At 36.2% G+C, this 27,826-nt stretch overlaps 1 protein-coding gene and 1 long non-coding RNA gene across 2 annotated transcripts in view; one reads left to right on the top strand and one right to left on the bottom strand.

Moving 5' to 3' along the window:
• The window catches only part of NALF1 (NALCN channel auxiliary factor 1), a 441,179-nt gene that overhangs the window by 123,384 nt on the left and 289,969 nt on the right, over window positions 1-27,826 (bottom strand). The window lies entirely within an intron of this gene.
• Window positions 6,725-12,455, top strand: LOC138118388 (uncharacterized). Its single transcript, XR_011155107.1, has 3 exons — window positions 6,725-7,005; window positions 10,490-10,574; window positions 11,894-12,455. It is a non-coding gene; the product is annotated as an uncharacterized lncRNA (long non-coding RNA).

The following is a 27,826-nucleotide window of genomic DNA, read 5'->3' as shown; positions in this document are numbered from 1 at the left end:
TTTCTTAGCTAATTACTTTTATATAACAAAGGGATGGGGAAATCTTCCTCCTCTTTCATTAAAAATACACAATTTATAATATATTCCAGGGAAAAACAAGTATTTGAAAAGTAACTTTAATTGTCTTTTCCGAGCCTGAAGATGGTCAAATGTGTTATTGATGAATTTTTAAAGCTAATTTATACAACTAAAAAAATCTATTGTTTAACAATGATAAGAAGGCATTGAATATTTTAATAAAAAATACAGCATCTTAAGAGGAGAGCAATTTGAATGGCCTTATAGTGCCCTTTGAACATGCACAAATATTTTATATATTATTATATTTTCTTAGTAGTGAACAGAAAAGTCTATTTTAGAATTAAATGAAACACATGAATATTGGGGCTTCTCTTTCCTTTTTTTTTATAATACAAATACCATTTCTGCATTCTGAATAATGGGTTTCTAATATATATCTCCAGTGTCTTAGTCTTGACAAGTGACAGCACTAAGAATTACACTATCATTTTCCTAAAAGTGAGGATGCATATGAAGATGCATATATTCTTCACACAGTCTACAGCTTCAGGCACATACAGGTTGTAAGGTTCACTTTGTTTTCTGCTTTGTAAGCATGGACAATCACAGCTGAGAAATACTCTCTAAAGCTCACAATTAAAACTTCTTTTAAAATTATTTTTTAACAGTATGTTTTGTGGTTTTAATAAGGATAATTCTTTTACACACAGAATACCTACTGTTAAATAAAAGGATATATTGTCAGAAATTTTAGGTGAATTTTTATTAAAGGTTTTCATGTATTCGGCAATAAAACTTTGTTGTCCAACCAGAACTAAGAGTCTGATTAATAGGCTAATTACTTCAATCAGATATAGTGCTGAGTTTAGCAATGTAACAGGAAAAAAGACACAAAACATGTTATACTTTACCTGTGCCTGCACAACTCACTTTTGTACCTGTAACCTAATTTTAGTTCTATGAGTAGCTGCACATCAAGACATTTCCTTTAGTAATATGTCTTAACAGTGCTGTGGGATAGCAATATTTAGTAATGTTCAGAAATACATTAGAAACACGAAGTATAAAGAACTTAAAGGAAAAAAAATTAAGAGATGACAAATGGAGTGTGAAATATTTTTTTACTTTTACAACTTACTTGTGATGTTGCTGTTGCATCATAGGAAGCTAATATTGTCCTTCATTAAATTAAGAATCCTACCATATCCTTCCAATACATATTACCTTGAGTATTCTTTGCCAAAAATGATGCCAAATGCTTGTTAAAAATTATCTAGATTTCTGATTTTATTGCACGCTTCACAAGACTTAAATATATTTTAGCATACATTTCTGAGCTATTTAATCTCATAATCAAGCATTTATTAAATTAATTCCAGGCTAGCTATCTTTATTAAAGTACTGTATGTGAAGAAACAATACCGAGTTTTTTAAAAGTAAAGTAAACTATTTTTCTAATACTGTGAAACTAGGCCCCTAACAACTTAAGGTTATTTTTAATGAGACTTCAAAATCTTCCAGAATTTTATAGTAGATTTGAGAAAACAAATGTGCCCATGCCTATTTCCTGTCTCTTGAGGGACATCAAGTTTCCAATAAACAGAAATTAGCTAACTCTAAATTTTTATTATATCGCAAACTTGGAAACAATATCCTTTCTTTCAACAACTGCACATACTGTACAATTGAGTGTGAATATTATTTAGGAATAGTCATGACCCAACTTGCCCACTTTTTGCTTCAAAATGACTGTTGTAAAAAAACAAAAAAGCTTCAATTCTGTCAGTTCTGAGAGAAATGCTCATAATAATTCATAGTAAATAATAAAAACAAATAAAGTAATTAACTTTCCAGGCCCAAGCCCATGATTTCAATGTAGAGAAAATAAATGATAAATACCTCAAAAAATGCCTTTGGGAGTGATTCAACTGTTTAGTCATTGGCATGGCAATTCAATGGTAGTGACAGCAACTGCATTTAACCAACCCAGTCCAGCTCCACCCACACCAACAGACAAGTGAAAGAGCTGTTTTAAGAACACATACATTTTTTCAGTACCAAAGAAAATGAAAAGTGGATATCAAAATACTGATTTTCAAAGAATGGCAGAGCTGAAGTCTGTCTTCACTACAGTGTTATATCCAAATTCACTCTCAATTTCCGGCCATTAGTCCATAGAGTAACACTATGTGTTTGAATGCTCTGTATATGTATCACAAGAAAAACCTGTTATCCAGAACCTCTTACATGCAAATTAGAGCATTCAAATTCATGTTGACAGACCATTACTTAATGTGAATTAAACTTAATTTTTTTCTGTTCGGTGGTAACCAAAAACCAGACCACATCAGAGAGAAACTGCTGATGCATCTTGCATCCCTGTACATTGACTTGGCCAACACAAATGCCCAAAAACATGTGAACAGATAATGTCATGTATAATGGACTAAATGTACAAATCACCTGTATATAGGGATGGTGTCTTTAATTTATGACATGATATTCAAAATATACCTCCATGCACCCAACTAAAATTATTTTCCTGTTTCAAAGAAGTAGTGGCTAACTGTTTACCATTTTCTGACTTTTAAAGCTCTGCAGGGAAAATCTCCAATGCAGCAATTAAAAAAAGGCACTGACTACAGACTTTTCTTCAAATGCTTTCATAGACCCTAAAGGATGCTAACAGTAACAGTGGAAATGGTCTTAAAAATATCTTTAAAGGAATGTACCCAATGTCCTATTTCTTCCTGAATTCTCAGACTATTATGTTCAGTCAAGATGAATGAATATTCCTTTTTCCTGCAAGCCACAGTCATCTTCATAAGGTTCCTTTTTGTGGCCAGCAGCATTTATCTTCATCACATTAATGATGAATGACACTTCTTGCTGCACTGTAGGAATTAGAAGTTCTCTCATTCTTGATATAAATTGGATAGTTCAGGTTTTTTCTGTTGGCTTTGGGGAATAAAATAGGGGTAAAAAGAGAAAATACAGGGCAGAGATTATTCACAACATTTTCAAACATACAATTTGTGAATTTGTAATTTGCACTAGAATCCAAGTGGGAACGATTTGATAGAGTATTATTATCAGCATTAATTGCTTCCATATATATAGATATACAAAAAATCATCATTCTATATAGAAAACTATTTCCTTTGAAGTAGTCAACTGTTTTATTTATGAAACTACTTGTATTCCTGGAAATTAAAAAAAAAAAAAAAAGTATCATTGCTTTCAGATAAAAAATAGAGAGAACATTTTAAAAACAATTTTTTCATAATGTTAATCATTAAAGTCTAAAATTAAGAGATCTTTCAGTAACCTCCATAAGTGAGTCCAAAGTGAGTTTTCTACTGCAATAAGGAATAAAACTTTGTGGGAATGAGGCATTGCAGAAAATAAAAAGATACATCCATTTTTCTGTTATTTCTACTATTACATTTTTTGCCTTTAATGGGAAAACTTACATTGAAAATGCTACTGGAACACAAAAGATTTGATTTTGACTTTTGTAGCTAGCAGAGCACTGTAGGTGAATGACATGTTTTGCTGGAAGCCTCAAGTGGAACATCCACAGTCCTCAGCACATCCTGTAAGGGTATAATAAGCTTTCATATTACTTAATTTTCTGAGGTTACAAAAATCGCTCTCTACTGTAGACAAGATATTTCTTCAAAACTAATCACTTCTTCTCTAACTACATGTCTCTTCTATGATCCCACTGCATTTAGGAGGCATTGGGTCAATGCTGGAATTTATAGTGTTGTGTTTAATTTCTCCCATTGTCATCTTGAGAACCTCTGAATCTGATGTCTTCCATTTACCATCCAAACAGAAAATATTGGACTCAACTTTACCAGACTAATGAAATCTACATTTTCAAAATCAGGAATCCATGCAATCTTAATGATACTTTTAGAAAGGTCAAATGCTGAAAATGAGATTTACAGAAGCCAAAAAGCTGGGATTGAACTCAACAAGGAGTACTGGAAATGAGTATGACTAATAGTTTATTGTCAGGGAGAATTTAATGATAGTCTGGAAGAAAATATCTACCTCAATTCAAGATTCTAAACTATGGACTATATTCTTTGTCTTCAGGCATGCAAACTGATAAACTCACCCTGAAACAAACTAAAAAAATGATGCCTTGACCCTGATCAAGGAAAGATGATGAGAAAGGGGTGTTAAATCAGTCAACTTCCTCAAGCTCTGGCTGTTCACATCCTCAACAATAGAATTTTAGGTACCTAAAGAAAGCTGACCATTTCAAGAGTGATGAGAACTACTCTTGTACTTTGATTTTTAAAGCAGAACAGAGGTACCCAAATCCATTAGTGGATCATGTCCTTCACCATTCATTCTGGCTTCCAGTGTCTGAACTCAAAACAAAGTATAGATTAATTTATGAAATTGTTAGAAACCTCTGTATTTACAAGCTTAGGAAGAAATAAACAGTAATAGATTGGTTTATCTTTGTTCTTTTTATGTGTGATCCTCTTTTAGAGGAAAAAACTTACAGAAACTTTACAAGAAAATGACTTTTTCCAATCAGGAGTGAATGCAGTAGACATCCTGATCTAGGTAAACCTTTATACACTTAGATTTTATCCACAGAATGCAATTTGCTTTCAAAATAGCTATAAAACACAGCTGAAGCAAAATGGCTATTCCTTATACATTACATCCTCTCTTACTTCCTCCTGGAAAAGTCTGGTTTTCCTTAGCTTTTAAGCCAGAGATTAAGTGACACATGTTGATTCTGAAGCAAGACGTCAATCTCTTGTTCTTGAAGCCAGTAACTGCCTCTCAGAAAAACCTTAAACTGGATCTGGGGTCTGGACAGTGAGATTGACAGCCCTGCAGGTATTAGTTCCATCCCCTCTTGCTATCAGTGCAACTGTCACCCCTCAAGGTGGAGGTGGAGGGCCTGTATGTCTTCTATTAGAACCAGGGTATGCTTTTACTGTGCATTTAAACCTGCAGTCCACTTGCAATTCCTGTGCAGGCTTCTGAATGAAACCCCAACTACAGCTTTTTGTCACGTAGAGTGACAGAAGGGCCCAGTCATGAGTTGCCCCACAAGACCCATGGCATTTCTTAGTTTTTGCAAAAAAATACTGAGCAGAAAAAAATTCCTACTCACACTGCATTTTGCACATCATGGCAGTTTCCCGTGTTCAGAATTGAGGATATAATATTTTTATGGGGAGATATTTTGTTCTCATAAACTTCAGTAAACAATAACTGCATAAATCCCTCATAAGCAAATATAAAATAAGCTTATCTTCCAGCTTATAGGAGAGGAGCTTAAAGTAGTTTTGGAACTGCACTGGGTAAACATTTCAAAAGCAATTAAAAGAGTAATCCTTGATTTTCGATAAAGAAGTTGAACATCCAGTGACCTGTGAGCATATCAAAGTATTTTTTTAATTGAAGAGTATTATATTGTGTATAAATACACGCAACCTATCAGAAAAACAAGTGAAAGGTTATTAAACAGTAAGAGCAGGCATTTGTTTTACACTTGTTTTAAAGACCTCTTTATTTACACGGTCATTTTCATCAGCTACAGTGTAAGCAACACAAATTTCTTTTGCAAACAAAAAATAACCCTGAAAATACAGGGATGGGAATTGAAAGCTCAATATAAAATCAACATCTGGATTCATAGAACATTCCCACGGTAGCAGGTCCTAATTTCTCAATAAAACATGTTTATAGCTAAGAAAACAATTATTGGTTTTATTTTACTGGGACTCAATAAAATTCAAACACAATATCTGAAAAGAAGGCAAAGCAATATCAGAACTTTAGACAAGGATGAATACAAAACACTTTGCATAGTCCTTAATTGTATCACAAATGACAAGAAGTACAGGGGCAAAATAGGGAGAGAAAAATATGGAAAAAAGAAACACAAATGCTTTTTTTCACTTGTATGCACTCTATTTGAGATCATCTAGAGGGACAAAAATTACTTTGTAAGATGCTATATGAACTGACAGAGAAGTACTGCTATCCAGCAAAGAAAGATAACACGATGCAGAAACTTATATTGTAGTTGGTGGAGTTAGAATTAGTTGATTTTTCTTAAATAAATGAAAAAAAGGTATCCCCAGCACTTTAGAGCACACATTATCTATTTAAAAAACACAAAGTACCCGATTAAAAAAAAATCTACAGCTGACTGGTCACATTTTGTTTCACTGTAAACAAAAACACTTTTCATTATGATTCCTTTGTTCAGTCTCTGTTTCCAATCCTCTAATTGCTGTTTTCCTTTTTTCCTTTGCTCCCTAAATTAGTATATCTCTTCATATGCATTAATGTTTCCAAAAAAAAAAAAATTCCAAACCAACCTCAAAACTACCACCACCACCAAAAACAGTTGGAAAAGCCAAAGCCCCCTTGTTCTTTAGTAACTCTGTCTTGCAGAAAATTAGATGGATTTGAATGTATGTTTTTATCAGGTTTGGGTGTTTCTGAACGGGATACTGTAACAGGATGCATTATCTGTAAGTTTTGACAGTGGTGGGACTGGAGGAATGGTCTCCATAAGAAGAGGCCAGGGGCTGCCCCGGGCTAAGTACAGGAGCTTCAGCTGGCTCTGATAGACCCATCACAGGGCACAGCTGAACCCTTCAGCCAAGTTTGTGATGCCTCTGGGAAAGAAATTTAAAAAGGAGGACCACGCTGAGGTGGAGGAACGTTAAGGCCAGGTGAGCTGGAGGTATTTCATAGCAGAGTTGGTAAAGTCCCTGAAGGGTCTATAGGCTGCAGAGGACACGTGCTAGGATGGGTACCTTCCTGAAGGGAATGTGGCCTGTGGAGGACCTACACTGGAGTAGTGGAAGTGAGTACGAACAAAAGTGAAGTGGGAGAAAAGTGCAAGCAACAGAACTGGTAGGAAGAAGACTGTCACCAGCTTCCTGTGCTTCACGGAAGAGACTGAGTGCAGCCTGCAGTAGTGAAAAGGCAGGTAGAGATTAGGAAATGGGGAGGAGAGGTGCTTTCCATAATTGCTTAAATGTTTGGCTTCGTTTCTGAATATTTCAATTAGTATCTAAGTTTATTTAATTAGCAATAAATTAAACTAAATTCCCAAAGTTGAGTCTGTTTAGCCTGTGACTGTAACTAGCACTAATGTTTTATGCAGAGAGATTAATACATTATATATCTAAATCTTGTTTACACATACGGGGGAGGGGGGAAAGAGGCATAAACCCATCTGTCTGGTGTATTTTGCCTCCTTTCCAGGCTCCACCAAAGGAAAGATAACATGAAAGCAGTAATGTTTTTTTTTCTAATTAAGCTAAAAATCAGGAGATAATTTAAGCATACTGGGGAAGATGATGCTCCTTTATAGATACAAAATAAGACTTCTTCTTGAGCAGCTTCTAAAGAGACTTTGGATTCAGTACAACTAGGAGAGTAACAAGGTACTCGAACAAAAAATGTCAGGTGAGACGAACTTCAGTGAAAGTACTCGGTTATTCAGAAGGATTAATGCAAGGCATGATGCAGGAAGAACACTACATTGTCTTCCATTAGAAGTAAAAGCATTAGGTAGCTATATTCGGCAAGGTCTTAAAAAAGAAAAGGATTCTAAGGAGAGAACTGAGCAAAGAGAGTAGTTTTTGTGTTTTATGGTCAAAAAAGAAGACCAAAAAAATGTTTCTTTTACCAGTGAATGCCAGCATAAGTTTTTTTTCTGAGTAGCAAAGTATTTTGCTGTTTATCAATAAATTGAAAATTTGACCTGTTTTTCTAGGTAAATCACAAAAATAATAAATATATTTTCCACTCAAATATTTAGTTTCCTTCTTTTGTTTTAGAAATTTCTCATAACCCATAAGAAACGTAGATTCCAATATTGTCTTAGAGCAGAAGCTAAGTGATCAACTACTTTCATCACAAGAACAAAAATAAGATATTGCTGGCTAGATGGTCAATACATTCTCTCACACCTTCCCAGCCCAGCTTCTTTCCTCCCTTTCAAAGAAAAAAATCAGATTATGAAAGGTTAAACAAAGCACATAATTTGTTTGCTTAAAATAAAAGAAATACCTTTTTTTTTGTATAATAGAAAATTTTATTTGTTTCTTTTCCCCCAGCACTATGCTACACTCACAACAAAAAGGAAGAAAACACCTAAATAGAAAGTGATGAGGGTAGAAGTAGCACAATACTGATGAATGTCTTAGGCTCTCACATGTGGGAAGGGATTTGAGAAACGCTTTCAACTCTTATACTGAAAGCTTCTAGTCCACCACTTTGGTTTCTGAAAACAGCAGGAGAGATGGTAATAATGATTTTCCAAGGTAACTAGACTTTATATGTTCTTAAAGGGCGGAATTATACTTCAAGCTGTAAAGCAGTGATACACTTGTACTTAATAAACTTGGTATGACACGTAAAGATAAAATACACAGGTTTTGTATTCTAGTCTGCAATCATATGCATTTATGCTGGTTTGGACAAATTTGGAGGAAAATATCCTCTGATAGAAGGTAGGTTACAACCAGCCCTCCCCCATCAGGTTTGGGAAAAAAATTAATTTTCCTCCAAGGTGAAAGAGATAAAAACTATTTATTTTTAAAACACACAGGAAAAGGAAAATAATGCTAAATAAGAAAACCTCTTGCTGTGGAGAGAAAACCTGGGAAAATTCCGTAGCTAGCCTCTCCCGTCCTCCTCGGAGCTGGGATGGGGTGGGCCCTCCTCCAGGGCCATGATGAAAAAAAAAAAAAATCCTCCCAAGGTGTTCTGATGTTGAAACAGTCCAGAGAAAAAGAGGAAGGGAAAAAAACAAAGTCCCAGGAAAACAAAGTTCAACTCTCTGTCTCCCTCCAGAGAAAAGTAGCCAAAAACTGGCTGAAAGAGCAAGCAAGCAAGCAGCTTCCTCCCTACTCCTCTCTGCTGCGGCAGCTGAACACAGAGAGCTGTCTCTGTGTCCTTGAAACAACTTTGAAAGTTCTCTCGGTTTCTTTTTCCTCTCCCCCCTCTCAGGCCCAGCTAAAAGGCATAGAAAGGCACAAAATTAATGTCTGGGCATAGGGCAGCAATATGGGATATACATCATAAAGTCACCCCAAGACAGCATTATAGCAAATAAACCCAAACATTACCATTCCAGGTAAGAGGTCTTTATCAGAAATGACTGTAGCTGACAAAAGGGTAGACTGTCTTAGTAGTGTGTACACTAAATGACAAAAAGTTGTGGCTCCATCAAAAATACTGAGTACAAGATATTTCAAAATAATGAATCTGATTAAAGTTATGTAAATTAATTGTTATTTAAAAATTGCTTGCTTCTGAACTTATAAAGTCTTATTGAAATTGGGAATTCTGTCATAATTTATGATGTGAGTTGCTAAATGCCTGGCTCATGCTAAATTGTGCCACATTATCTGTGTGCTCATCACAAAATCCCTTCTAAATTGGCATAAGAATAATGAAGTTTTTGTGTACAAAAGAATGAAACTTACAGAACAGACAAATAGGTCCACAGTTGTTTGCAAATTTCCTTCTGATTACCTCAAGAATTTTGATGATCTTCAGACAACTTTTCTGTCAAGATATGAATGTGTAACTGCAACTGAACCTTGCAATATGCAGAGGTTGGAATTATAAACCTTGTAAACAAGACACAGCTGTCATACAGAATTTAATTCCTTGTAACCCATCAGAATCCCTAGTCAGCACCACTGTTTACACTGAGATTTTTGGTAAATTGATGGTGAATTAGGGAAAAAACACTGATTGGGGAAACAAACAAACAAACCTGAAATAGCTACAAGATTGTCACTGAGCTCTGAGTAAAGAGACCAAGAACATGGAATACCACATAATTTACAGAAAGATATGTTCCTATGGTTGGTGTTGTTTCAGATCTCCCTTTAATACACAGTATCAAAATGAAGAACTAGCTTGGCTTTTAGCTTTGTTAAACAATAATAATTCCTGGCATATAGATTGCAAAGAGATAACTTTTCCAGCATTTAAAAATGAATTTAAAATGGACAAAGTATTGCTGTGTTCTTTAATTTTAATTTGTAGCACTGTGGCCACCTTAAAATGTATCCTTTTCTGATTACTTAGCTATTTCATAAAATGTTTGAAAAACATAATCATAACACTATATTTATAATTTCTTAACTATTTTTAAATACTGGCCTGTCAAAATATTTTTTCTCAAGTTAGAGAGGAGATGTGGTCCATCAGCAAGAAAAGTATATTAGAAATATGCACCTATGGTCCAAAAGGGGATCAAAGAGAATGAGGAGGAAAAAAAAGTCATATGTATTTTTACCACTATTTTTTTTTTTTTAAATAGAGCAGAGTTTATTATTTTACCCCAAGCTGGAGAACAAATAAAAAAATGTTTGGCAACACCTGATTAAACCCTATTCCAATAATTCTTGAAATAGAAGTTTTCAGATCCTTCCTTTGGCCTTAGGAGTGAACAAAGGCATGCAGATACAACTCTGACTTCTGTTGTCTGGCACTTTGGTTTCTTGAACTGGAAATCAACTTTTTTTCAGGTAAACAATTAAGTACCATTATCTTATTTTAATGAAATTCTGATTCCAATATGTCTCTTTTTTTTTTCCCCTTGATTAGCACAAATGTTGTCAAGCTCTGATGTTTGTGTTCAAGTTTTAAACGGACAAACCATCTTTGAGTGCCTGTCCTTAAGACTAGGAACTAATCAAAGGTATTAGTGGAGGGCTAATTTTAGGTAAGCTTCTCTTTTCCATTAGACAGTGTTAGATTTCTAGTTTATACACTCAGTTAATTGTCTAAGGTTAGATGGAATAGGCCTGGGCCTTAACACAACTTATATTTGTGTGAATAAGGTTTACACTTGGAAAAATAACAGAAAGTTCCAGTGACTCTAGTAAGTAACACTGGCTTTCAGCAGTCAGGGATGTGGAAATCAGACCTTCGCCCTCCTATTATGGATAAATGATGAGGAATTCAATAACTTCAAATATAGTGCCAGGTAATGTTACTTTTATTACTGCTCTACAGAGCCATGTCCTTTGCACTCACAGTTCACACAGCTCAAGAGATATATTTCATTTTGAATTTACTGTTGAGCTAAGAAACTACACGCAGCAAACAGTAACACTAGGCAGGACTTAAGACAGAAAAATGTTTGAGTACTTCTAGGTACAGTATTTTTAGCCCTCAAAAATTAAAAGAGACAAGGAAGAATTTTACTCATCCAGTGTACAAGTTTGCTATGGTCTCCAGCATCAACACTAGCAAGAGAAAAAATTCAGAAAGATTACACCTTACACTTTATGGATAGAGAACAATTTCCACATTTCTGGTAAAATGAGCATCCAAAAATGCTGGGATAAACTATAGCAATTCACCTAAAAGGCCATTTGACTTTCAAATCATCAGTCACAGAGTACAACCCATAGAGTTCATTCCTACCATGACCAGCGATAATTGTGAAATCAGCATCCATGACCAAGAACTTTGCTAGTGACTGATAAAATGAAATAAAAAAAAAATCTATTATCTTTCATTTTAGAAATAATAGTTTAAAATGGGATTGGCAGAAAGCTCTGCCTCGATGGCAAAATCTGTGCTGTATGAACTTCCAGAGTATATAAAAATTCATAGCTTTTTCAGGCTAGTACCTTTTAATAACATTCTATAAATGCTCTCTTTTCCATATAGAGTATATAACAATGGAACAATGAACCTGAGATACATAATAGCTAATAGGTTGTGTTATTTTGAAATGTGCAGCTTATATTTTTTTATCTATTATATTATATATAATAACTTAAAGGTGAATGCACACTAACGTAGCTATTGCACCCTTTCCTCTCCTTAAATTCAGACCAACTAAGAAGACTTGGTAATAGGAATGTAGAAAATTCTGCATGTGCTCCATGTGGCTTATGTGAAGTGGTTTTGATCAAGGTGAAATATAAACAAAGCAAAAAACCCAGTCTTGAAATAGAGATAAATGTTTCTCAGTGATGAAGACAGTATGGTATAAGGTATACAGAAAAAAATTACTGGTTTACAAGCAGTTTGATACATGCACTAGGGATGGGTTGCAAGACTGGATTCTTCAGGCTGCTCAGGGAGGCTGTGGAGGCTCCATCCTTGTAGGTTTTCAGGACCCAACTGAACAGAGACTTCAGCAGTGTGGTCTGATTTCACAGGTGGTTCTGCTCTGTGTAGGGATGTGCTAGAGGCCTCCTGGCATCCCTAAAAGTCTGAATGGTCGCATGGAACAGTCTGCCTACAACTTGTTTTGTCACTCTTCCTAACCTTGTGCATGAAATGAGGGTCATTACTATTCCCTGTCATGTAATATCGTACTATGTAGGCTATAATAATGAAAGTACTATAGAAATCAAAAGGAATGCTAAGGAAATATTAAATGTAAATAAAAGATATGCAAACTTTTTTTAAAAAACAGAAAAGTGTTTACTTCTTTTTATTTCAACTTCTTATGGATACTTGTACAATGCACCTTTGTGGAACATGAATTTGAAAATTTTGCAGTCACATGTGTGAATGGAAAAAAAAATTGCTCTTATAAGCAAAGAATACTTAATCCTGTTCTTGTTGTGGTGTCTTAATCACTAATATCTTTCCACTAGGTGAAAAATAATATCATAAGGCCTGTCTCCTGAGGACTACTTGTTCCCATTACACAACTCAAACCTGTCTGGGTGAAAGATATATCAATGAAAATATCTTTTCCAGGGAAATATTATTCTGATTGCAGGTATTCCAGGAAGACAAAGAGTTTCTATACTTATCCGATTAATCACTCATTGAATTATTAAGAACATCATGTTATAATATTATTTATTATCACCACCATCAGCATCATCATTACTATTTCCATTGTTCCTGTGCCCCAAATTTTACTGCTGAATGTCAGGTCCAAATATTTTGTGATGAACTGACTAATGAGATAATTAAATTTTCTTTCCTGAAAAAAAAAAAAAAAATCTTTCTATTCCCCAAAAATAGTTACTTTCATGAAGTCATGCTAGAAGCACTGCAACTACTGATAATATACTGTCAAAGAAGACAGAAAGAAAGAAAAGATTATTTGCTTGAAGATTCTTCCTCACTGAGTAGTACAAGATATTAAGTAATCTTCTCTATGATGGATTCTGGAAGGAAAACATAATTTTAGGGAATATAGAAAACCAGGCAGTTTCAAGGTGATTGCCAGAGAATACTAACAGTTTATCCAGTTTTAAATGTCACGAGAAAAACAACAACAACAAAAAAACATCCCTGCAAGAACAACACCCCCCCACAACCTCTCATATTTCTTGGAAGTTTGACTGTATTGTTTTACGCTCTTTTTGGTTCAATTATATAGACTCATATTAGCATGTCTGTGTCAGGAAAAAACAAAAATGTTAGATTGGTTGGAAGTATTTCAATAACTTTCCAGTATTGATTAGACAGGATATAGAGCTGAATATAGATTTATTCAGGTCAAAAATGTCATAATCTTTTTTTTACTGGGAAAAGAGCAGAATGCTGATGAACAGCACAGTAAGTTTTTAGTGATAGACATGGGTAACTCATGCTAGGCAAAGCAGAGAATTTTTTTCTTCATCTGTTTTAATTTTTTTAATTGGCTTGATCTTTTATATGAAACACATATGTCCTCTTTGCCTAAGTCAGCTAATTTAGCTACCTCCAGCCATGCAATCAAATGCTTGGTCGGGTTATTCCCTGTGCCCACTCAGCGCAATTTGTCCTCTCTTCGCGTTGAACTAATTCCCAACTCTCTTCCTCTTGAGAGGACTCTTCAGTGTGGTTGTGTGTGTGTGTAGGTGTGTGCCAGAAACAGGAATCAGACCAGGTCTCTCTGTCTGTCTGTTTGTCTGTTTCTGGTACCAGCAACTACCAAGGCCAATGAACCTGCATGATGAGTTGGGCTGTTTGCACCATGTAGCAGGTTCAGTTTGAAACCGGGCACAACTGATGGAGACCTCTAACAAAAAACCCAAACTATACTAAACCATGACACACCAGCATATCATTGCTGATGAAAATGAAGCTGGACTAGCTGCCAAGGAGGGTAAAAGGTTTGGGAGCCACATAGTGGAATAATCGTAAGTCTGGGCTTACACTGAAGAAAAAGAAAGGATCTGCAAGGTGGCTACTGGAGAGAGCAGGAGGTCAGCTAATGGGAAGGCCATGGTGACAGAGATTATCTACAACTAAGCATATAGGTCTGGTCCAGCTCCTGGCAAGATTCTTTTGTAAATGTGAGTCCCTGTATGTGAGGAGATGAGAGGACTCAGCTACAGACTGGATGACTATGGCAATCTGTAACACGTGTGTGAGTGTGTGCTCTTGTCTGTGCACCTTGCTGTGTGTATGCAGGTCTGAGTTTGCAGCAATGGCAGAGGGACTTTGGGCTTCAGTGGTTGGCATGTTCAGATGCCAGAAACCTGGGAGACCCGGGGATCAGCTACTGGTCACGGCAACAGGAAAATGAGTCAGTTTTCTGACTGTGGTAAGACCTGAGAGTGTTTCAGAGTCAGAAGCAGAAAAAGAAGGGGAATGGACTTTTCCATCCTTCATTAATAAAGTAGCTTTTCATGTCCTGGCTGTGTCAGAATGGCTGAGGCTTGCTTACTTCAGAGAGGATGATGAGATCACATCAAAGCATGGTGCGAGTGATAAAGGTAGAATTCTTCTTAATCCCCATGGTGGCTGTTTCATGACATGAAAACTGCAGTTTTATTTTCTTAGTTGAAAAGCTATAATTACTTAATAGTTCTATTATAAAAGCGCCTGCAGGCCGTACTTTGTTGCTGCGACCCAGCCCACTGCTGGGCTGGGCTGGGCAGGGAATGTCAATCAATTCAGGGCTCTCCCGTGGGTAGAATTCCCCACCCAGGACAGTGACAATGAGGGAGGGTTGATGGGCGGCACAGAGACCTAAGCCACGTCCCCCTGGGCTGCGCCCGGGTCCAATCAGCCTCTCCCTGTTGGGGAAAATTCTCCCTTACTCGGTTGTTCATGGGTTCCTTGTTATAACTCCCGCCTCTCGGTTTCCCCCATTGGTTCTTGTTGAATTGTATCCTCCCCCTGGCTTGTAACCCATTGGTTGTTTTCCCCCTTTCCCCGCGGTTTTCAAACCCCCTATAAAAGTGAGGGGAAAGCCTCCAGGTGCCATTAAGATCATTGCATGTTCTGATTGCTAAACCAGACTAGACCAGAAGCCCCTCTCTTTTCCTTTGCCTCCGGATCAACGCGAGCGCAGCCCATCGGGTCCCGGGAGTGCCTCCTCCTTGGAGGAACCAGCACACGCGCCCAGCCAGCGCTTTTCTGCTAAGCCGGTCCAGAAAGACATCACAGAAATAATGCTGCTTTTCCTCTGACTCAGGACATTTCAGAGCTTGTGGAAACGAGCCAGGGACAGCGTTACTGCTTTAGGATTGGAGACTGGTTGTGAAAGCCATTGTCTTTCTCCTTTGCTTTGGAGAGAGATAGGTTTAATTCCTGCCTAAAGAAACTGTGGTCAAAGGACAGGCTGGCAGCTGTAGAAAGCTATTACTGGTCCCAAAACTACTTAACCCATTTTCAAACAGTTTTTCCTTTGAGCACACAGAAGAAAGAAACTTCTGTGCAATGTGTGCTTGAAGCCCAGAAAGGCAACCATGCTCTGGCCTGCATCAAAAGCAGCGTGGCCAGTAGGTTGAGGAAGGTGATGCTGACTCTCTATTCCACTGTGGTGAGACCCCACCTGAAGTACTGCATCCAGCTGAGGACCAGCAACATGATTAGAGGGATGGAACACCCCTTCTATGAGGAAAGGCTCAGAGAATTGGGTTTGTTCAGCTTGGAACAAAAGGCGGCTTTGGGTGACCTAATTGCAGCCTTCCAGTATGTGAAGGGAGCCTACAAGAAAGAGTTTTTAGAAGAGCATGTAGGGACAGGACAAGGGGAATGAATTGAAACTAAAGGAGGGTTTAGATTTGTTTTAGACTAGCTGCTAGGAGGAAGTTCTTTGCCGTGAGAGTGGTGGAACAGGTTGCCCAGAGAAGTTGTGGATACCCTATCCCTGGCAGTGTTCAAGGTTGGATGGGGCCTGAGAAACGTGGTCTAGTGAAATGTTTTTTATATTTATCTCTAATGGGTTTATTTCTTTATTTGTTGTGCTATGCAAGAATGTGAAAAAGGAGGACCTGATTATGATTCATATTATACTAGTTCATTTTCACTTGAGGATCTTAACATTTATTTCATAATATAGCTCATGGTTTACAATATGATATATATTGTTTTAAAAAGTCAGTCAACATATTTGATGATGAAAGATTTTTTGCCATTATGTTTTTAAAATTTGGACACTAATGTGCTACCATATACTGTAAAAATGACACTTAAAATGAAATACTATAGTCATTTTATCATTGCTAGTTAGCGATATTAGTAAAAGGCCAAGAGAGCAGGGGAGAAAAAAGGCTTAGTGGTGAACAGTGTGAGCCAACAGCGTGATGCACAAATAAGTGGGAGCCTGTGCAGAATCTGAGTAGTACTCTGAATTGAAGGCCACAGGTTGGGGAAAATGACATATACTTATGCCGGTGAACTGGCAGAGCTTGCAGCATGTGAAAACACCTATCTATCCTGAGATAGCTAAGAAATACCATTAACAATCCCAGAGCTGCAGGGCTATGAAAAGATGAGGTACAATAAGCACTGATAGGAAACCTCAGGAAAAATCATTCTACAGTGAAAAGTTAGATGACCCATTTATTTGACAGTGTTTTAGCCAGCTCTCTTAAATAAATGGAACAGAAACAACAATAATTTATCATTGTTCTACCTCGTCTCTCATATGAACCTGGATGTATTAGAGCTGTCTGACTCTCTCCTGCATGACTACATTAGGACATGAAGTTTGATTATTCATGCATGAAATTATTATTTTCTGTTTTAACTTATGGAATATCCTTTGCTGTATCAATGCTGGGATTAAAACAGCTCTCCACTGAATAATTAACACCTAAATGTATACAGATATAAGTATATCAAACAGAGCTAAGTGTCAATGATGCCATTTACACCAGCTATCTAAACTGTATGGGAAGTTTCTATTTCTGTTCCTTTCAGGAAAATTCCTGTTCATGCAAATCACATAATTCTGTGAAAACTCACCAGTTTTAAGAAAAAAAAAAAAATTGGCATATGTTTCTTAGCGCCATAGTAAAGATTTCTTGTATGCTAAGAACACACCCTTTTTCACACTCAGATAAATAACAGAAGACCCTGGCATAAGTCTTTCCTCTCAGTCTCTCTGAGAAGGGACCTGTTAGGTAGAAGGAGGAATGAGTGTCCAGCTGTTCTTAAAATGGCTTTTACATCAGAGAAAACACACTGTTGAATGACATCCTTTGGTACCACGTCTGAAAAAGGATGCAAAGAAAATGGTACACATTCCAACCTTGGTTTCCTGAATACCATGTGGTGTGGGGCATGGGAATCATCACCACATTGCCTTCGTCTGGAGAGCAGAGCTCAGTGATTTTTTGGATTGAGTTTTGAAAAGAACCATCATCAAAAGATATTTCCATCTGGAATGCAGAAAACAGGTACAATGTTTCTGTCCAGTTCAAGCAATGCTGGAGATACCAAACCATCTCATAAGAGAATTATTAATTTCAAATTACAGTAATTTCTAAATATATAAGCCAGGTTTGGGTAGCCCAAAATCTGTTTGGGTACCAGATAAAGAAATAAAAAAATCTTTTTCTTGTCTTTGTTCTTCGCATATTCATAGCTTCAAGATCTCAAAGAGAATCTGTCACTAGCACTAGCTGTAGCAGACTCAATGAAATCCCAGGAGGAACAGAAAATTTAAGTCTAGACAGATAAGAGCAGGCTGATTATGCCAAACTATTTTACAGTACTGGTAAAGGCAGGAATACAAAGGTTGTGGAAAACACACTGAGAAGCTAATTTATTTGGGGAAAATGCTTAAAATAATGCAGTAATTACAAAATGAGACTGCAGTCATAGCTGCTTTTATAAAATGGAAGAAAATACTCCTATAAGAGAAGGCACTAATGCATTTGTAATACCTTAAAAATCCATGTCACTATTTGTTGTGCATATTCTATATGAAATAACTGTATACATACATTGTTAAGCTAATGCTGCTTTTGTCCATAACGTGCTTACAGTAGTTTTCACATGAGTTTAGAATTAATACTGATGGACATTTTAGTCAGTTGGCTATAAATCTATGTAACAGGTTATTAAAAGGACATAACTTTTATAGAAACACTCCTCAAAGACTACATGGGGGAAAATAGCGTGTAGGATAGATTCTCTCTCTTTTACCACAGACATCTCCTCTTTAAAATGCCTATCTTGTTCCTCCCAATTTGCATAACTAATATTGCATTTAATTTAAATCTGAGATCAGGAGTTTATGATATTATTCAACTTCTTTAAACCTGCATACAATCATATTTCTTTATTTGAGTAGGCCTATTGGCATGAATATCCATAATCATGGAGGAACACAGCACTGTCCTTGAAACAGTTAAGAAAAATAGTTTGTTCTTTATTTCAAAATATTAGAACACAAAATCATCATAATTTGCAAGCTAGTAACTGAATCTCTGTTTGCAAGGCAGTAGAAAAATTAAATTGAATGGAGAGTCAAGCAAGATGACAGATTTTTTTTTTTTTTAGTATGCAAGTCATTTTTTTCCTAAGGATAGAATCAACAGAAATATCCAAATATTTATTGTTTAATTACTTGCAGTTTAGGGGTAAATACACTGAGCTGTTTCAAAGTGATTTATCCCTCTCTTAAACTGCATACAATCCTCTGTTAAGTATGTTGATTTCCATTTTTATTTGCATGAAAGAAAAACAATTATTTGACATAATTACTGGCATGCTGTTGACAATTTGTCATTTGATTCATCCAACGTTAATATTTTCAAGGGCAATTGTTGTGATACTCTTACCATCCCTGTAAACAGTAAATGGTGATATTTTTTCTTTTTTCCTTTCCCTGTACTGTTTTCCTATTTTACTTTTCTTTATGATGAATATTTCAGAGTTACTGCAAGGGGTTGATCTGTGCATTCATTTACTGTCTTCTTCATTCACCTTAGCAGTACTGCAGAAATACTACACACTCTAAACTAAAAGAAAAAAAAAAAGAACCGGAAGGAAGCAACTGACTGTAAAACAAGCAATATTCAAAATCAATTTAGAAGTGGCAATTGTAATTGGTTTGAACAGTTGAAACACTTCCAAGCTTTTATACATAAAAACTCAGATGAAAATGAAAGATCCGCAATTCAAGCTACTGAATCATCTGCTATGGCACAGTTTAGACTGCAAAAAAGAAGCATCTGTTCTTATACCCTGAATTCACTTTAAATATGTGAATTAAAATGTTTCCACAGCCTAAATGGTAAATAGTATGTTTTCAATGTGCTTGTATGTCCTTTTTCTTGGGGAATTTTTTGGGGGCACACTACCACTGACTTTAACGATTCACAAGTTCTGTCTGAATTGGTAACTCAGCTCTTGAGGACCTAATACTGTGTACACTGTACCTAAATACACATTATTACTAAGAAAAAAAACACTTCAAAGGAGATTTTACATATCTCTGTTTTTCTGCCACAACATTGTTTTTAGTATAGGCAATGAAATTTTCTCAAGGCTAGCTATACTGTAGGTGATTTTTATTATTAACAAGTGTTTAAACATTACAAATTTTTAATAAAATACAACTTCTGCTCCTGAAAGTTGTTGGAAACTCTCAAGTGTTATTACTCTAAATGGAAGCAAAGAGCTTGAAGTACCTCATAGATGTTTGGACTATTCATTCAGGCCTGCTACAAGTTAAAATTCATTCAGAACTTAATGTTGGGGTATACCAACATATGTCATTTTCTCCAAGTACAAACTTTATGAGCAGAAGAGTCAGGGCTATAATAAATAGTACCACGATGATTTTCAAGCACTATAAAGTACCATTAAGCACAGCACAAATCCATATATTTAAGAGAGAATCTATGAAAGCAGGTTAGACATGTCCTGGTTTTTCCCTCTTAGTATGTCCTTACTCTGCAATTTTATGTCTTCCAGCATAAAGTATTAGATATGGTTACTGCTGTATATTGATGATTACATGCACATATCATTCATTAAAAGGCACTATTTTTACACTGTGTGATGCAAGAAGAGTGAAAAAGTTTATCATTACTTCTGTAAAAAACCCCTCTAACTTTCTAATTAACATGAGCTAAAAGAACTGTTTGTCCAATGATGTTAAAAGATCAATTTATTTCCTCAAGCTTTTCCAGTGTAAATTTGAACTCCACCCACATGAAGTTTAACCAAGTCAGATTATTCAACTGCGAGTCTCTATGTATATAAGGAATAAGCTTCCTGTAAACCAGCCCTGAATTTCTGGACTGAATTTGAGTATTTTTTTTTTCTTTTTAGTATTTTCTTCAAAAAAGTAGGAAACATCACTTAAGGAGAAATTGTTTTAGGAATTGTTTTAGCTACCACAGTTCTACTGTTCTGTAAGGATGTTCCAGCTTTTTTCACTTAACTGCATCTCATACATCCATCCTTTTTCTCAGACACAATACATTAGGTGTTATTCCTCAGTGTACTTGGCCATGACAGAGTAGACTAGGGAAGCACGGTTTGCATTTTTATCTATTCCTCCAGAGACAGCCATTATCCCTCCATTATCTCCTAAATATGAACCTGATAAGATGGACATATGAAAAGCCTAGCCTTTAAGATTTCAGCTAATTTGGCATGATTTACCTTCTTCTGATGTCACTCACCTTTGCAATACCTTTTCGTTAGTACTTACGAAGAGGAAACACACTTCTAATAAACCAGATGGCACCAAATGATACAGTTCTCAGAAAAAGAACATTAAAAGAACATTAAATTAAAAAAAAAAAAAATCTTAACTAACCTATTCTTTTGACTTCACTTGAAAATCTGAAATATAGCTGGCTGAACATACATTTCTTATCATTTTATGGAAAGAATAATTTTATTAACAAATTATTTCCATTCTATATTATGATGAAACCGAGACCATTTCAGACTGAAAAACATGCCCAGTACTGCTGGTTAGAATATTCAGATGGGGTATAAGAAATCCCTTTCTGTCTTTTCTTATACATAAGAATGAACAACAAGAAGAACTTGAGTCCTGACTGTTAGTCTTGCTTGCTGTTCTGATTATTTAAGAGAGAAGTAAGTAAGGAAGAAGTTTTCTGTGTTATGATCAGAAATTTCATTCATGACAATGGAAAGAGTTACATTACCTTAAAAAGTTCTGTTCTTCACAAAGCCTATTGCTAAACTAAAAGTGACAAGTTGAAAAATTACACAGCAGAACAATACTAACTCAATATACTCAATATAGCCCACACCAAAAAAAAGAAACGTTACCCAGACATATATGTTTGTTGGTTCTGCTTTTTCCCTCTCATTCTGAATTCAAAATTATGTATTTATCTTCATGGGGAAAAAAAACCAAACAAAAAACAAAAATGAAAGGAAAGCAAGCGAAACAAAATCTCTTCTGAAGTGGTTTTCACTTATTTTCACTCTATTCTTGTCTTACCCCGTAATTTAAAAGAGAGTACCTCCACACTAACAAGAATATTTGGAGGTGACACAACTCATGAAAGCTTATATGGCATCTGAAAAGTTAACTCTGTGGGTATCTTTTCAAATACCAACAACCAGTGCAGGTTTTCCTTTACAAAAACCCATTCTTTCTCAGCATGCAGTCTTCTTGAATAGTCTTCTGATGTCCACTAACTCCTGTATACCATAGTAATGGGCATTCTATGCAGTTTCAACATCTTCTGGCTTTGAATCTTTTTCCATCCTTATCATCTACACCCTTTTCATGTACTCCCACTGTGAACTCATTGATATGTGGGACAGTAGCTGCTGCAGGAAGGTCACAGACAGAAAGCACACTTAAATAGACAGCACGTTGTTGAATTCTGGATGCAACTTTGCTCTAATACTCTTCTTATTATCATAACGAATGTCATACCTTAAACAAAGAAATCACAGCTTACAAAGGACAAGGACTTTAGGACAAGGGAAAAGTAGGCAAATGGTGACTCTTACAGGAAGAAGTTGCCATTCCTGACATTCTGCTGGAAGAAAGAACCAGAGATTCAGGGACAAACTCAGGAGGAAGAGCTTAATCTTAGAATATCACATGGAGCGCTTGAATTCTGTACCTGAGTGATAGAGAGGCATCTCTCTCATCAGACCACTTCATATGGTGTATAAGCCTGGAAATACCTCATTGTTGTTGTTACCATTTACTGCTTTATTTTGAGTGTTTTTTTCCTTGTTATCGCTCTTCTATTTTTAGACTTTGTTGTGAATCCAAAGAATTTTATGATGCCACTAGAAACTAAATCTTCATTAGTGATTTAGACAAAGGGCTCAAGTGCACCCTTAGCAAAATTTGCAGATGGTACCAAGCTGGGTGGTGCAGTTGACACACCTGAAGGACAGGATGCCATCCAGAGGGACCTAGACAAGCTTGAGAAGTGAGGCATGGGAATTTCATGAGGTTTAACAAGACCAAGTGCAAGGTGCTGCACCTAGGCTGGGGCAACCACAATATCAATACAGGCTGGGGGTGAACAGATTGAGAGCTGCCCTTCTGAGACGGACGTGGGGGTGCTGAGCCATCAACATGCACTTGCAGCCCAGACACCATGGCCAGGAGGTTAGGGAAGGTGACACTGACCCTTTACTTCTCTCTGGTGAAACCACACCTGAAGTCCTGCATCCAGTTCTTGGGTCCCCCAACACAGAAAATTTTATCACCATAAAAAACAAGTCAGTTACATTAAAAACATTGTTCAAGGCTTTATCTGTATTAACATAAAGCAATACTAGTTAAAACTGTTTGAGTTTTACAGAGTGGGAGTACTCATTTATTTGAATGGGGTTCAATGACTCGGCAGAATTTTTTTAAACTAAATTTTGTGTACATATGCATACTATAGTGGCCTGTATCTCATATTTGAACATATTGCACTAAAGAACTTGGTTTCCCTATACCAGCCATAGAGTTCAGTTTCTAAGAGTACTCAGAAGGTTAAACTGGATTGGGCAACATGTTCTGTGACAGCAAAAAAATGTTTCAGAGTCTGTTGAACATAACGGTGATAAAATTTTCACAAGGATATCTCTTTGAAGAAATTATGTTTATAAAATTATAATTTTCTCATATATTATATATTAAGAAATGTTGTACATTAATATAAGAACGACAAATCTGGATGTGTATTTATCATTCATGTCTGTCCTGGGTTACTGCACTTGAATCGGCCCTTGTCAAAAAAAGAAGACACAAAAAAAATCCCATAAATATTATGAAAATTTATAGTCTTAAGTTTTAATTCTTTTTACATACACCTTAAAATAAGCTGCTCCTTCATCTTGTGCCAGGTTTGATTTACGGCGTTCGAAGCAAAAATACAAGAATAAAAGACATGAATACTTGTTATCTCCTAGTAAATTGTAGTCTTTCACAAGTTGGTATTTTATAGTTTGATGTTAAGGAATACAAACATGAAGTGCATTATAAATGCTTTGCCAGTTACCACCCAAAGGACTTACAAAGATTGTTCCTAACAACTGTCAGATCTTTAACTAACGGTCAAGTAAAATAAAACGGGAAGCCATGGGGAGACCTTCAATTTACCATGTAACAGGAAATTACTTTTTGGAGATTTCTCTGCAATAACAAAATGGCATGAAAGTCAATACATATATATGCACACTTCTATGTAAGACGACATCAAAAGGAATCTGGGAAATACCAGGTAGTAGGTTAAGGAGAAGAATCTCAAGGAAATTCTTTAATATCCTAACTAAATTTAGTTGTTTATTTGTTGATCTTTCTCAGTGAGTGTCAAGAAGATGTGAAAAGTATTTTCAGGGAGATATAAACTGAACATTATGATAGCTTTTGTCAGGCTCATAGGTCCGTTCTTAATGAAAAGCTGGAAGAGGACCCAGCAGACTAAAACACAGAAATAAGTGGTCAGATGGGAAAAGAAGAGACAGCAATTCATGGTGATAAGGACCTCTCTATATAACAATTCAAAGGAAAATTGCTTGCAATTCTTCTAATATTTTTTCCCAGAAAATCTAGGTCTGCAAAATGGACATAAACGAGGCTTTTGACAAGCATAGAATTGCCAGCAAGAAACACACAGAATAAATCAGACATTTAGATACTCTATGGCTTTCAAATTTCAACTTCCAGATTTCACATTCATAACAATACACACTAACAGATTTAACCTTGTTCTCTTCTGTTTCAAGAAAATGCATGCCCTGTTGCTTAATTGATAGAAAATGCTTGACTTTATTAAAACTGTCTCATTGAGTATGAAACCACTCAGAGGAAAGGTCACATACAAGCAGGTTGCTCAGAGTTTTAACCAGCAGAGTTTTAAATATCTCCAAGCATGGAGAATCCATATCTCTGGACAACTCATTTTCAACCACCTTCAGAAGTAAGTTTTTTCTTATGTTTTAACAGATTTTCTTGTATGTCAGTTTGTGCCTGTTGCCTCTTGTTCTTTTCATTGGCATTACTGAGAAGAAAGTTCAATCTTCATTATTCACTCTACTAATTTACACACAATGATGAGATCTCCTCTTGTTTTCTCCAGGCTGAACAGTTTCATCTTTCTCAGCCTCTTCTTGTGTGACAAATGTTCCAGTCCCTTCATTACCTATGTGGCCCTGTGCTGGACTTACTACACTAAGTCCCTATCTCTCCTGTAGTTGAGAGCTCATGACTGCACCCAGCACTTCTGATCTGCCTTACGAGAGCCGAGCAGATGGGAGGGATCACCTCATTTGACCTGCTGGCAACGTTCTGCCTAAAGCACGAATTCTTTCTAGATGAAGAATACTGAAAAGGTGCTGGTTCGGTAAATTTTCCCATAAATACATTCAAAGTGAGGAAGAAGTGGAAAGCAGCCAAATTAATTCTCTTTTGAGCATCTAGATTCAGTCAGGGGATCTGCAACTTTAAATACTCTATGGCTGGCAGGTATTACGGATCATTTATGAAAGAAAACTAAACAGAATACCAGTAATATCTGTGTCTGATTAACTGAGTTTTTGATTCACTGTTCCTGCTAGAGAGATGAAGGTGGTAAGATTTATTACTGTTACTGTAGGTCAAGAAAGGCATTTTGAAGGTGCATCTTTTATGGGTTTCAGGAATTTCCTGGTTTTACCTGTTTTTCACAAGGTATCATTGAGAATACTTGCATGTGAAAGGAAACACATTGTTTCAGAGGTATGTACACCATAAGCTCTTTAATGTATGGCAATGTTGCTATGCCCAGTCCCCTGTCCCTACTCTTTCAAGATCTGTGATTGAACAGAATCTCCCACTTGTCTCAGTTTTGGGGTGACCATGCAATATCTATAAATTGTGACTTTACGGAAGATTCCTAAATGTCACCTACATTAATTTGTGTCATTGCAGGTGACTAAATTAGCTGGAGCACACTCTCAGATCTGTCCTGAGATGACTAATCAATAGTACTCACAAGCACTATTGTTTTCCCGACATAGATCTCCCATTTTAGGGTTACGGCAAAACATACTCCATGATTACACACTTGGCAGAGCCAGAGTCCAATCTTCTTCACTGAAGTGATGACTGGAGTGATTTTCTTTAATTTTCTAAAGTAATAGAGGAACATTATTGTAGATTACGATGAGCTGTTAGGTTACTGAGAAAAGTGGTTTTCAGTTAACATGACCTGGACTGAGTAAGCAGGAAGTGAGCTGTATGTTGGTATAACTATACCATTACTGTGTAGTCTAAATACAGAAAAATTCTTACACAGTATAGTCAGTTACATCTTTATTAAGTGAGCAGATCTTGATTATTTGAAATGCAAAGAGCTTCCCCTTGCACTCTTACACCAACTATGTTTACCCACTTGCAGTGTAAGCAGGAGTAGGCAGACCCTGCAAAAGAGCTGCTCCTCTGGGCTGTTTGTACATATGGGACTCATGGAAGATAGTTAGCTAAGCAGGAAAGGAGTTGATCTCATCCAGGGTGGCTCCTGGAAAACTGTTCAGTTGAACCAAAACATAGTTAAATGTTATTTCTCTATTATGTAGCAGAGCAAGTAGATAATAAAGGAGATCATAGATCCTTAGGACTAGATATCATGCAGCACATTATAAAAACAATCTCTTTATTTCAAAGAGAAATAAGAAAAAACATCATGTTCCATTTTAATGATGAAAAATTGAGGTTCAGGCTTGCTGAAAGCAATGGGGACCTTCATAGGAGATCTGGAAACTGAACTTGGACATTTTGATTCCAGTCCAGTTTAAGAATCGAGTCCCATTATCATTGGGCTGGAATACAGGACCGTTAAGGATATGGAATATAAAACTGAGTAAGCTTTAGAACTTTTTCAGCCAGTTAATGAGCAACATTCAAATTAACTCTTATGAAAGCTCTTAAAAAAAAAAAAAAATGCTATGCACTTGGGCATTTAATATACTTTCTTTTTATGCATCAGTTTTCAGTCCAGTTTTTTAATTTTAGGTTCTTCATCAGCTCTTAGCAGAGTACAGAGTTTTTGTATGAAATTAAGTTGCCAAGTTTAGTTGAATCTCTATCCCGAAAAAAAAAAAATCCATTTCTCTTTTAAATTTATCTCTAAAATTATACTGAAGATATAACTGAACAGTTTAACATAAAAATATGAGAAACTGAGATAATGGCATTCATGAACTTACTTTGAACCCCTAAGCACCAGTTTGCACTCCTTATTTGATTTGCATATTTAAGAGGTTAGTACAGAATTGTGACATAGCTCTGATGTTGTTTCTGTCTTCCCCCCTCTGCCCATAAATAGTCAGCCCTTGACTAAAAATGCAGGATGTTCACTTAATATATAGAGTAACTGATCAGACTGTGTTTGTGTTTGAAACAGGATTTTCTTGTGCTTAAGGAAGGAAGTCTGTGCCCACATATATTTTCAACTTAATGCTCTGTGAACAGTCTCTCTGAAGTTTGCTTTGACTTGAAGTGTAGGAGCTAAACACGCAAAGAAACCTTCATAAGGTCTAAAGAGAACCAGTCTAAAAAGATAAACAACACCTTATTTTCCAGATTTTAAAATACAGCAGTGCATGAGCTGAGCTCTCCCCATACAGGTAAATTATGGCAACTGTGGCATTACTGACACCTCTTTTCCTGACCCCATTGCTTTTGTCACCACCTTTGTCTGCCTCACTGTTGCTCTGATTGCTTGCATTTATATTGGTGACAGGAGCAATGACAGCAGGCACAGCAGCAGGCAGATGCAATCTGTGAGATACATCTTAAATTTGGATATCTTTTGGAAAAAGACAGTCTTTCATATAGTAGAATATGAGAAGTAACACAACATGTGCAAGGTGGATAAAGGATGATTGACATATACTCTACATAAATTCCTTAAAAGCAAATGACCAAAGTGTAGCAGGAAATGTAGGTTACATATGGCATTTGTATTCTCTATGTTTTTAATGCTAGCATGCAGTATATAAACTAAAAGTCAAAACAGCCCTTGCCATTCTTTTTTTGTTTTTTTTTTTTTTGTTTTTTTTTTTGTTTTTTTTTTTTTTTTTTGTTGTTGTTGTTTTTTGGTTGTTTATTTGTTTTTTGTTCGGTTTGGTTTTGGTG

The sequence above is a fragment of the Aphelocoma coerulescens genome, chromosome 1, assembly GCF_041296385.1.
Source record: "Aphelocoma coerulescens isolate FSJ_1873_10779 chromosome 1, UR_Acoe_1.0, whole genome shotgun sequence".
Classification (NCBI taxonomy): domain Eukaryota; kingdom Metazoa; phylum Chordata; class Aves; order Passeriformes; family Corvidae; genus Aphelocoma; species Aphelocoma coerulescens.
The sequence above is the reverse complement of the archived record's forward strand: the minus strand, read 5'-3'. Positions and strand labels throughout refer to the sequence as shown.